Source organism: Rhinopithecus roxellana, chromosome 9 (assembly GCF_007565055.1).
Source record: "Rhinopithecus roxellana isolate Shanxi Qingling chromosome 9, ASM756505v1, whole genome shotgun sequence".
NCBI classification, from domain to species: Eukaryota; Metazoa; Chordata; class Mammalia; order Primates; family Cercopithecidae; genus Rhinopithecus; species Rhinopithecus roxellana.
This window is the reverse complement of record NC_044557.1, coordinates 66,147,295-66,156,810: the sequence shown is the minus strand read 5'-3', so window position 1 is coordinate 66,156,810 and position 9,516 is coordinate 66,147,295. Positions and strand designations below refer to the sequence as shown.

General features: G+C 39.6%; 1 pseudogene; it reads right to left on the bottom strand.

Moving 5' to 3' along the window:
- Positions 1 to 8,048: 8,048 nt before the first annotated feature.
- On the bottom strand, positions 8,049 to 8,231 carry LOC104655149 (annotated as a pseudogene).
- Positions 8,232 to 9,516: the final 1,285 nt, after the last annotated feature.

Here is a 9,516-nt window from a genome sequence, read left to right as displayed (position 1 = left end):
GGCTCTAAGAAGGGGAAGCAAAGCCCTCCAGGGGTTAAAAGTAGCCTCACCCTCCTTCTCAGAGTGTCAGGTCAGTTGAGGAAACTAAGTCATGGGACAGAAGTTCTAACTCCTTTCGAATGTTCTCTCTACCTTGCAAAAAGTATGTGGCAGAGTAACTCTGGTTCACCTATCTCTGGCCCCTCCTACTTCTGGAAGATATTAGGAAGGAGTGGCCTTTCCCACCCACCTACAGTTAGGCATGGTCAGATGACTTGCTTTGGCGAAAGATAGGTAAGCAGAAGTGTCACTTGTGGATGGTAGCTTCTTAATAGTTGGTGCAATTTTCTAGGGCTTCCTTGGTTTGGTACCTCCATAGGCTGACCCTGAGGCAAGGATTTGAGTGCAAGTAGTTTGGGAAGAAACACCAGTAAGGGAACAGAGAAGTAAGACAAGCAAGGAAAGGAAGGCAGCAAAGAGTGCCTTATAAAGCCCGTAATTGCTATTGGCAACTGGATTTCAATACTACTGGGGAATTCTTGGAGTCAGGGTAGAACTTGCTGCAGAATTATTTCAACTGAGGCTGGGGTATTTATCCACTGATTCCCTATCTGTTGCTGGCTGAGAGCTGCTTCTGGGCATAATAATTCTCTAGCACTTCCAATTTTCCCTGTAAGCATGCTCTGGGAGCTAGACAACAACTTACTAGAGCAAAGGGTCTTACTAGAGCAAAGGGTGTTTGAAGAAAGCAGCCATTGGCAGGTTAAAGTGAATGTCAGTGAGGGTGTGGCCTCAACAGTGTCTGCAATACGGTGCTTCAGCTATTATGAAAGTACAAGTTGATATGGAGATATTGAGCCATCATGGAGGGTAGCTGCCCTATGATTACCCAGACCTGGAGCAGATTTTGTGAGAGACATAAGCCACTGAGATGAGAGAGAGTATTTGTCACCACAGCACAATATAGTATAATACTGATTATTACAAAGCATAAATTGAGGGTCATCATGAAGATGGGATTTCAAAAAAATTTCTTTGTATCCCATAGCTTCCCAGAAAAACATTTATCCATCCAGTTCAGTTTAGCAAACATATATAGAACACCTGGGAAAGATACTTTTAAGTTACAAAGAACCATGACATGTATAGTTTTCATCATGTGATAAGGTTATATTTTATGACTCTATATGGAAGTAATAAAGACAGAGTAGTTGCATGGCTAGGGCTTTTGGAAGAAGAGGAATTGATCCAGTAGAATATAATTTAGGTTTTAGCAACTGACCTATTTGGTTTTCCTTTAAGAAGCAAAATCTGTTACTTTCTACTCTACTGCTTTGCGGTTATGGTGTCTCAGCTACTCTCTGTAATCTCTACTACTTCTCTAGGTTACCAACTGCCTATACTTTACTCTTCCTCCTATCTCAGAAGTGTGTCTTATGCTTTCATTGCTTCATATATCCCATTGCCTTAGGACCTCTACTGATCCCTGACCTCTATGGCTTCATGGTTCTGCTCACATGTACAAGAATTGCACCTTTTCACCCTGCTACCAACTGCTGACTTCTTTTGTGTATTTCACATGATGACTCTTAATTAGAGGATCTGATTGCTTTAGTTGTCACAGTTGGCTATGTTGGGCTAAGTTCTTCTCCTTGGACATTGCAGAAGTTGCAATAATGTCAGTTGTTCATGACTGGCCTAATGAGCTGTGGCTAGGGTGGCAGGGTCATTTGAAGCCTTTACTTAGAAATATATCAAAGATACTTACTACTGTCATTCATTTGTTCATTATCAGCTCATTTCTGTGCATCTACTAAGTGCCACAAACTGTTCTAGGCATTGTGGTTTGTTTCAGGTATCTATTGCTGCATCACAAACTACCCCGATACCTAGTAGCTTAAAACAACAATCTTTTATTATATTCCATAATTCTTTAGGTTGACTGGGCTCAGCTTGAAGTTTCTTCCTGTAATGTTGGCAGTGGCTGAGTTATCTTAGTGCTCAACTAGGCTGCAACATCCAAGATGGCTCACCCACACGGCTGGCAGTTAGTACTGGCTACTGGTTGGGATCCTGGCTGAGTCTGTTCAATAGAGCCCCTCAGTTTTTCCCCATGTGGCCTCTTTATGTGGCTTGAGCCTCCATAATAAAGTTGCTGGGCTATAAGAAGAATGAAATGGAAGTTTAAGGCCTGAACTTAGAAGTACTCGATTCTCTTGGTCAAAAGCCACATTATACCGGTCAAAAGAGCCACAGAACCAGCCAAGTTAGAAGGACAGGGGAAATGGAATTCCACATTTTGATGAAGCAGTGGAATGTGCACACAGGTCAAAGAGGAATCAATTTGATGATCTTTGGAAAGTATGTACCATAGCCAGCCCTGTGGCCAAAACAGTGAATGTCTCTCACACATGCAAAGTCATACTCGTCTCTTTCCCAAAAGTCATGTTCCACTGTGGCACTGTTGCAAGGTCCAGAGGCTTATCGTGCAGGTCAAATCCAAATATGAAGAGCTCCCTGAGTGTGGTCTCTTTGGTGCCGGTCCTAGGGGTGGAGAGATCTTTGAACTAAAAGGGTTATCTATACATCACGCATACAGTGGTGAGAAAGGTGTAGGATAACCACCATAGACATCTTTAATCCAAAAGAAGGTGAGTACAAGTCTGCCAGATAGAGAAGACAGATATGAGCATCTTGGGCAGAAAGAGCATTATAAAAAAAAAAAGACAAATCTGAGAATACCATGGCGAAAATGTAGGGTGAGCAGAGCAAAGCTGCCAGAATGTACCTGGAAGAGCAGGTTAGGACTCATTTGTGAAACGCATGTAATAAGATAATATGGAGTTTGATCTTCATCAGGAGATGATTTGGAATTAGTGGAGGTTTTTCAAACAGGGGATTCTCCCTGTTCAGTTGCCTTTTGGAAAGATGACTGAGACTTTGGTCTGGAGGCAGAATTGAGGGAGGGGAGGTAGTCAAGACTTCAGATATGGAGAAAGTTTGGAGAGGAACTTTTCTAATAGTATAGGAAAGAGAAGATGAGGACATGAACCTCAGTGACATTAATGTTTTGTCTTTATGACACCAACTTTTCAGTAGAGAAAAGATGAGGTTGTGGTCTAGAATTAGATAGAACTTAGTTTAAAACTCACTCTTGCTTCAACCTGGTTTTGTAATCCGGGCAAGTATTCCTCAATCTCTTGGCCTCAGTTTCCTCTTTGAAAATAATGGTTTCTCCATTTTGGGTCATTGTGAGGATTACTTTGGATAATGCACATAAAACACTTAGCATGAATCTGGCACAAAATAAGTGTCTCATAGATATTAGAGTGATGATGATGGCACTGACATTGTGCCATATGGTGTGTGACATAGGTCCAAGTTCATTCTCCTCAATTTTATTAAATAGTGTAAATAGTGTAATGGAGATAGCTTGAGATTTGGAAACAGAAGGGTCTAAGTCTCAACACTACCACTCATCAACAGTGCCATTTTAAAAAAGACAGACAACTTTTGGTAGCCTCAGTTTCCTTCTCTACCAAATGGGGTCACTGTCTTCATACAGAGCTGTTGAGAAGTTCTAGGTACAATAAGATATGTGAAAACCTTTTGTAAATGATGAGGTTCCAAACGCATAAAAAGTATTATTTATCTGATTGTTCCTAGCTGCTATTCAGCATGATTCCATTCTTTGTTACTTCTGGTATGTCATTAAAATTTTAAGACTACAAAATTAGAAAATTAGTAACCAAAAGAGAGCAATTTCACAACCAAAGAAGGTAGCACTCAGCAAGCTCTGAAGTCTCCTTCAAACTCTGGCTCCTGAGACAAAGTGGCGCATCTCCTTCACAAAGGCTACAAAGCTGCAGTCATGTTCCCACCCAGACAAGAAGAGGGCATGTGGTAGCCTTGAAAAACCAGACAGAGAACAAAATGAACAGAGGTTCTGCTCCCTGAGGTGCCCAGAGCTGGTGCCCTGGCTTTGAAAGGGTAGACTTTCGTGGTGTCTGTTTCCTAGATGCCATTGCAAACAGAGCTCATGCAGAGAAATGCTGTGCCAAGCCCATATTTTAATATTGGAGAATTTACTTCATATGAGCTTCAGCAGTAGTTTGCACACCAGGCTGGCTGCCTAAGACCCTCTTGGGGTGGGGCTTATAAACAACTGTATTCACTCAGATATTTATTATATCCCTAACATGTACTAGTACTAACCTGAACTCTAGACACAGGGATACAGCAATTAACTAAACCTAGTTCAGACTCACATGGAATTTACACTTGAATGTGGGGATATAAGTGATAAATACATAAATATATCCCGTGTCATATGGTCACAAGTGCTATGAGGAAACACAAAGCAGGATAAAGCGGGGCTGCTTCGATCTGTGGCTCCAGCATCTCCTACAGTTCAGCACCTACACCTGCAAACGGGCGGCAACGAAAAGAGGACATGGAGGGGGTACGCCCACTTTTAAAAAGCCTTGATCTGGAAGTTTTACGTGTCATTTCCTTTTGTATTTTATTGGAGTGATCTAGCCACATGGCCACAACTAGTTGCAGGGGAGAAACTTAGAAATTTAAGCTTTATCTGAACAGTGGACTCTCAACCACCCCTGCTTTCAATAGAAGGGGACAGTTATTTGGTGGATTTCTAGTTGCCTTTACCATAGTCCGTGGTCATCTTTTCGTCACTATTGTCCTATTGTCATGAATACACAGTTTCATGTCTAAATTAGAGATTAATATAAGGACCCAGACCCTATATGTTTTTTAGTCATATTGCCAGCTTAATAGTTTAGTCTTCAGTTGTGCCTAATGGGTGATTCAAACTATCCAAGGGATTTCTAAATTCAATTAGCATATTTTTATGTTTAGAAGTTTTATTTTTTTTTTCAAATCAGTTTGGTCACTTAAAAACTCTGGTTCTAATGCCATAATTTCAATCCCCTCCTTTCTTTCTTTACACACATTAGGTATCCTAATGTTATCCTCACCATGTGATTATTTCAGTGGTTGTGGTGTCTGTGGTCTTCATCCCATTTGTTTCCTAGGCTGACTCTCATTCAAGATGGCTTATTTCCCTCGTGCATGTCTGTGTGTAAACTTACTGAACTCGGATCTTTATTCTTTGAGGCCTGAATTCAGGACATTTCTCCCCAGAGGACCTGGGCTTGCTATTTCCAGGCACCCGGCAGCACTAACAACCCCGACCTGTGCTACCATACATTCTCAGCTTGGATTTCTCTGGCTTTACAGATAGGCTGGATTCCAGCCCCAAACTTACAACAAGGTAACTTGTGGTTATGAATTTTTAAGCAAGATGTCAAACGTACCTCTTAAGAAAATAAGACTTAAGAGAACAAGCAAGTTTTCTTATCTGCCTATGTGGAACACCTTTTTTTTTTTTTTTTTTTTTTTTTTTGTCTAGTCAGCTCTTCTACTGTGAATGTCATCTTTTGGGGATCCTGGCTTGATACAAAGGTCTGATTCGATTTCTTTCCATTTCGTGCAGGCTCTAGACTTTATTTTCACGTGAACTATTTAACTGAAACTCGGCTGGAGGCGGTGGCTCGCGCCTGTAGTCCCAGCACTCTGGAAGGCCGAGGTGGGCGGATTACGAGGTCAGGAGATGGAGACCATCCTGGCTAACACGGTGAAACTCCATCTCTATTAAAAATAAAAAAAATTAGCCCGGCGTGGTGCCGGGCGTCTGTAGTCCCAGCTACTCGGGAGGCTGAGGCAGGAGAATGGCGTGAACCCGGGGGGGGGGGGGGGGGGGGAGCTTGCAGTGAGCCGAGATCGCACCATTGTGCTCCAGCCTGAGCGACAGAGAGAGACTCCGTCTCAAAAACAAAAAACAAAAACAAAAACAAAAACAAACCCCCAAAAACTGAAACTCTAAGCCACCACTGTTGGGGAATACCCCAGGGCAGCCACTGGTTTACTTCACTTCATGGCTTTCTGCTTATATTTGGCTTCTGAGAATGTCTTTTATTTTCTTACCTCCTCAGTGGTACAGAGAAGAGATTTTTAAAACGTTTTCTCTCTCATTTTAGGAGTATGTCAAAGATAGCTGGAAATTATTTGCAGATATTAGGGGGATACCTAAATATAATGAGCATGAAATTATGACTAAGTTAAAATCCTAAATGTTTTGCTATCTTTCCCCAGTGCTCCTATGGAATCCTAAAAAATGTAAAAAAAAAATCTTGTGGAACTGCAAAAATGTTTCCATTTGAACTTGTAGTTTAAATTTTCAGTTAATTCTTTTTGAGTTTTCTAGGTGAACAATTATATCACAACCATAAATTCTCATACTTTTACTTCCTCCTTTATTGTACATTTTTGTAAATTTTATATCTTTCTCCTTTTTTAATTTAATCTTTCAGAACAATGTAAAGCAATTGTTATAAAGGATATGATTGTCTTTTTTCTGTCTTTGTTTCTTTCTGTCTTTAATATAAATATATCTAGTGTTTCCTCATTAAGCAAGGTCCTATAGTTGAAATCATATTTTATCATCTTTAGGAAGCATGTATGTGTTTTTATCAAGAGTTTTTTTGGAATATCAAGAATGGAATTTAAATTTTTTAAAAGTCTTTCAGCATCTGTGGAATCAATTATGTGATTTTTCTTTTTGATCTATTTAATATGGTGAATTATATTAATACATTTTCTAATATAAGTGATCTTTTCTTAAACTCCACATGTTCATTGTGTATTTGTGTTTTTTTAATGGACTGGTGAATTTTGTTTGCAGTGATATTAATTCTTTTGATATATTAAGCAAGATGCTATAGTTGTGATCATTTCATTGTGATTAGGAATTCCCTGGGTAACCACTGAGAACTCTCCACTCTGGCTGGTCAGAGCTATTGTCTTTTTACCATGTGTGAGCTCTGGGGAATTCTAGGTTTACAACTCCCTGGTTCTTTTTTACTTTGTCTTGTGATGTTTCACTCTTTGTATGCATAATCCAGCACTCATCAGACTCAAGTAGACCTATATGCAAATCTCTAGGTCTTCTCATCTTCTTACCTCCCTCCTATTCAGATCCTGGCTCACAGCTTCCAACTGTCTCAGTCCCCCAAACTCTCATTTCCATCTCTTCATTTTCATGAGGCTCCCAGGCTCTGCATGACTCCTCCAACCTGGGTACCCATAATCTGGATATCGACTGCAAGCAAAATGCTGCGGTCAGTATGGGGCCTGGTTGTCTGTTTCTGTTCTTTCATGGATCACTGTCCCGTGTTGTTCGTTGTCCAATGTCTGAACAGTTGTTACATACGTTTTGTTCAGTTTTCCAACGAAAAAGCTCAAATCTAGTCCTTGTTACTCTCCCATAATTGGAAGCAGAAGGTTTTCACTTTGGCTTTTTAACTATAGTTCCTTTTATTTATTTTTATATTGATTGCTCTAAGGATTACATATGCATCATTAACTTATAGTCTTCTTAGACTTTATACTGAATTACTTCAGGAAAATTACAGAAAACTTGTAATAATATAGTTGTGATTTTTTCTCATCCTTTTGGCTGTTTTTTTCATATATATTGTGTCTTCTTACATTTTTGGGAGATATAATTCACATACCATATATATGATTCACCCCTTTAAAGTATATAATTCAGTAGTTTTTATTATATTCACAAAGTTGCAAAACCAGAGCATTTAATCCAGAACATTTTTCTCACTCCTAAAAGAAAGGCAATACTCATTAGTACTCACTCTGTATTCCTCTCTACTCCCAGCCCCTAGAAACCACTCATCTATTTTCTGTCTCTGTGGATTTGCTGAACATTTCATACAAATGGAATCACATGATTTTGATATAAATTTTAAACCTAACAACACTGTGTTACAATGTTTGCCTTAGAGGGTCAAATGTCTTAAATTAAGAGAAGAAAAAACATGTAGTTTGTTTTAGTGTTGCATCTCACAGGTACACTTACTCATGCCATGAAATAGACCACACTTATGCAAGTGTACAGCGATGTTCTGTGTTCCCATCTAACACAGCTTGTGTAGATTTACAGGCAGACTGATGTTTCATCTGAGTAAAACTGGTTAGTAATGACCATGAGCAGGTGCAGGACTCAAAGCTTTCTAAGCTTTACTTCTTTTATCAGCACTTCTGATTTTATAAGCAATAATGCTTATCAACCGCATTCCTACCCAAATCTCCTGGCATGCTTGGGTATAGGAGGGCTTCATGGGGATCCATATATTTTTAATGGTGCTTTGGAACATCCAGGAACAGCCAGGCTGTTGTTCTGCACTGAGATCAGCACAACATTGGCTGAGCCCCACAGCCAATGACTATAGTTTTTTTTTTTTTTTTTTTTTTTGAGACGGAGTCTCGTTCTGTCGCCCAGGCTGGAGTGCAGTGGCTGAATCTCAGCTCACTGCAAGCTCTGCCTCCCGGGTTTACACCATTCTCCTGCCTCAGCCTCCCGAGTAGCTGGGACTACAGGCGCCGGCCACCTCGCCCGGCTAATTTTTTGTATTTTTTAGTAGAGACGGGGTTTCATCATGTTAGCCAGGATGGTCTCGATCTCCTGACCTCCTGATCCGCCCGTCTCGGCCTCCCAAAGTGCTGGGATTACAGGCTTGAGCCACTGCGCCCGGCCGACTATAGTTTTTATATTCATCCACAGGCTACCATTTTTGGTGCTCTTTATTCCTTCCAGTAGATCTGAGTTACCATATGATGTCATTTCTTTTTATTCTGAAGAGCTTCCTTTATAGCATTTCTTGCAGTTTTCCCTTCCATTGTGACAAACAGGGCCCTGGGGATCTTCTGTGATGTAACATATTCGTTACTTGATAAGTTGAATTTTTCAAGGAATTTGTTCATTTTATCAAAGTTATTTAATTTATTGGCATAAAGTCGTTCATATTGCTCCTATATGATACTTTTGATGCCATGGTTTCTGTAGTGACATCCCCTTTGAATACTGATATTGGCAATTTGCCTTTTCTCTATTTTTCTCTTGAGGTTTGCTAGGGGTTTATGAATTCTGCTGCAAGGAGTCGATTTTTGATCTTATTAATTTTCTGTATCATCTATTTTTTATTTCATTGATTTCTGTGGTATCTTTATTATGTTCACCTTTCTGCTTATTTTAGGTTTAATTTGCTTATCTTTTTCTAGCTTCTCTTGGTGTTTAGTTATTTCATTAACTTTAAACCTTTCTTCTGCTCTCATATAAACAGTTAAGGTTATTACTTTTCCTTTATTATAACTTTAGTTACAGCCCATAAATTTTTATATGTTATACTTTTATATACTTAATTCTGTTCAAAATATTTTTTAATTTTCCTGGTAATTTTTTCTTTGATCTGTGAGTTATTTATAAATGTATTGTTTAAGTTTGAAATATTCAGGGCTTTTCTAGCTATTAGTGACAATCTTTTCATTCTGGCTTCCCCAGCTCTGAACCTATAACATGTGATCTTTTCAGGGCCCTGGGTAATCTTGTCTTGCAGTTCAACTATGGTAGCCTGACTTCTAAGGTGGCTCTCAATGGTCCTT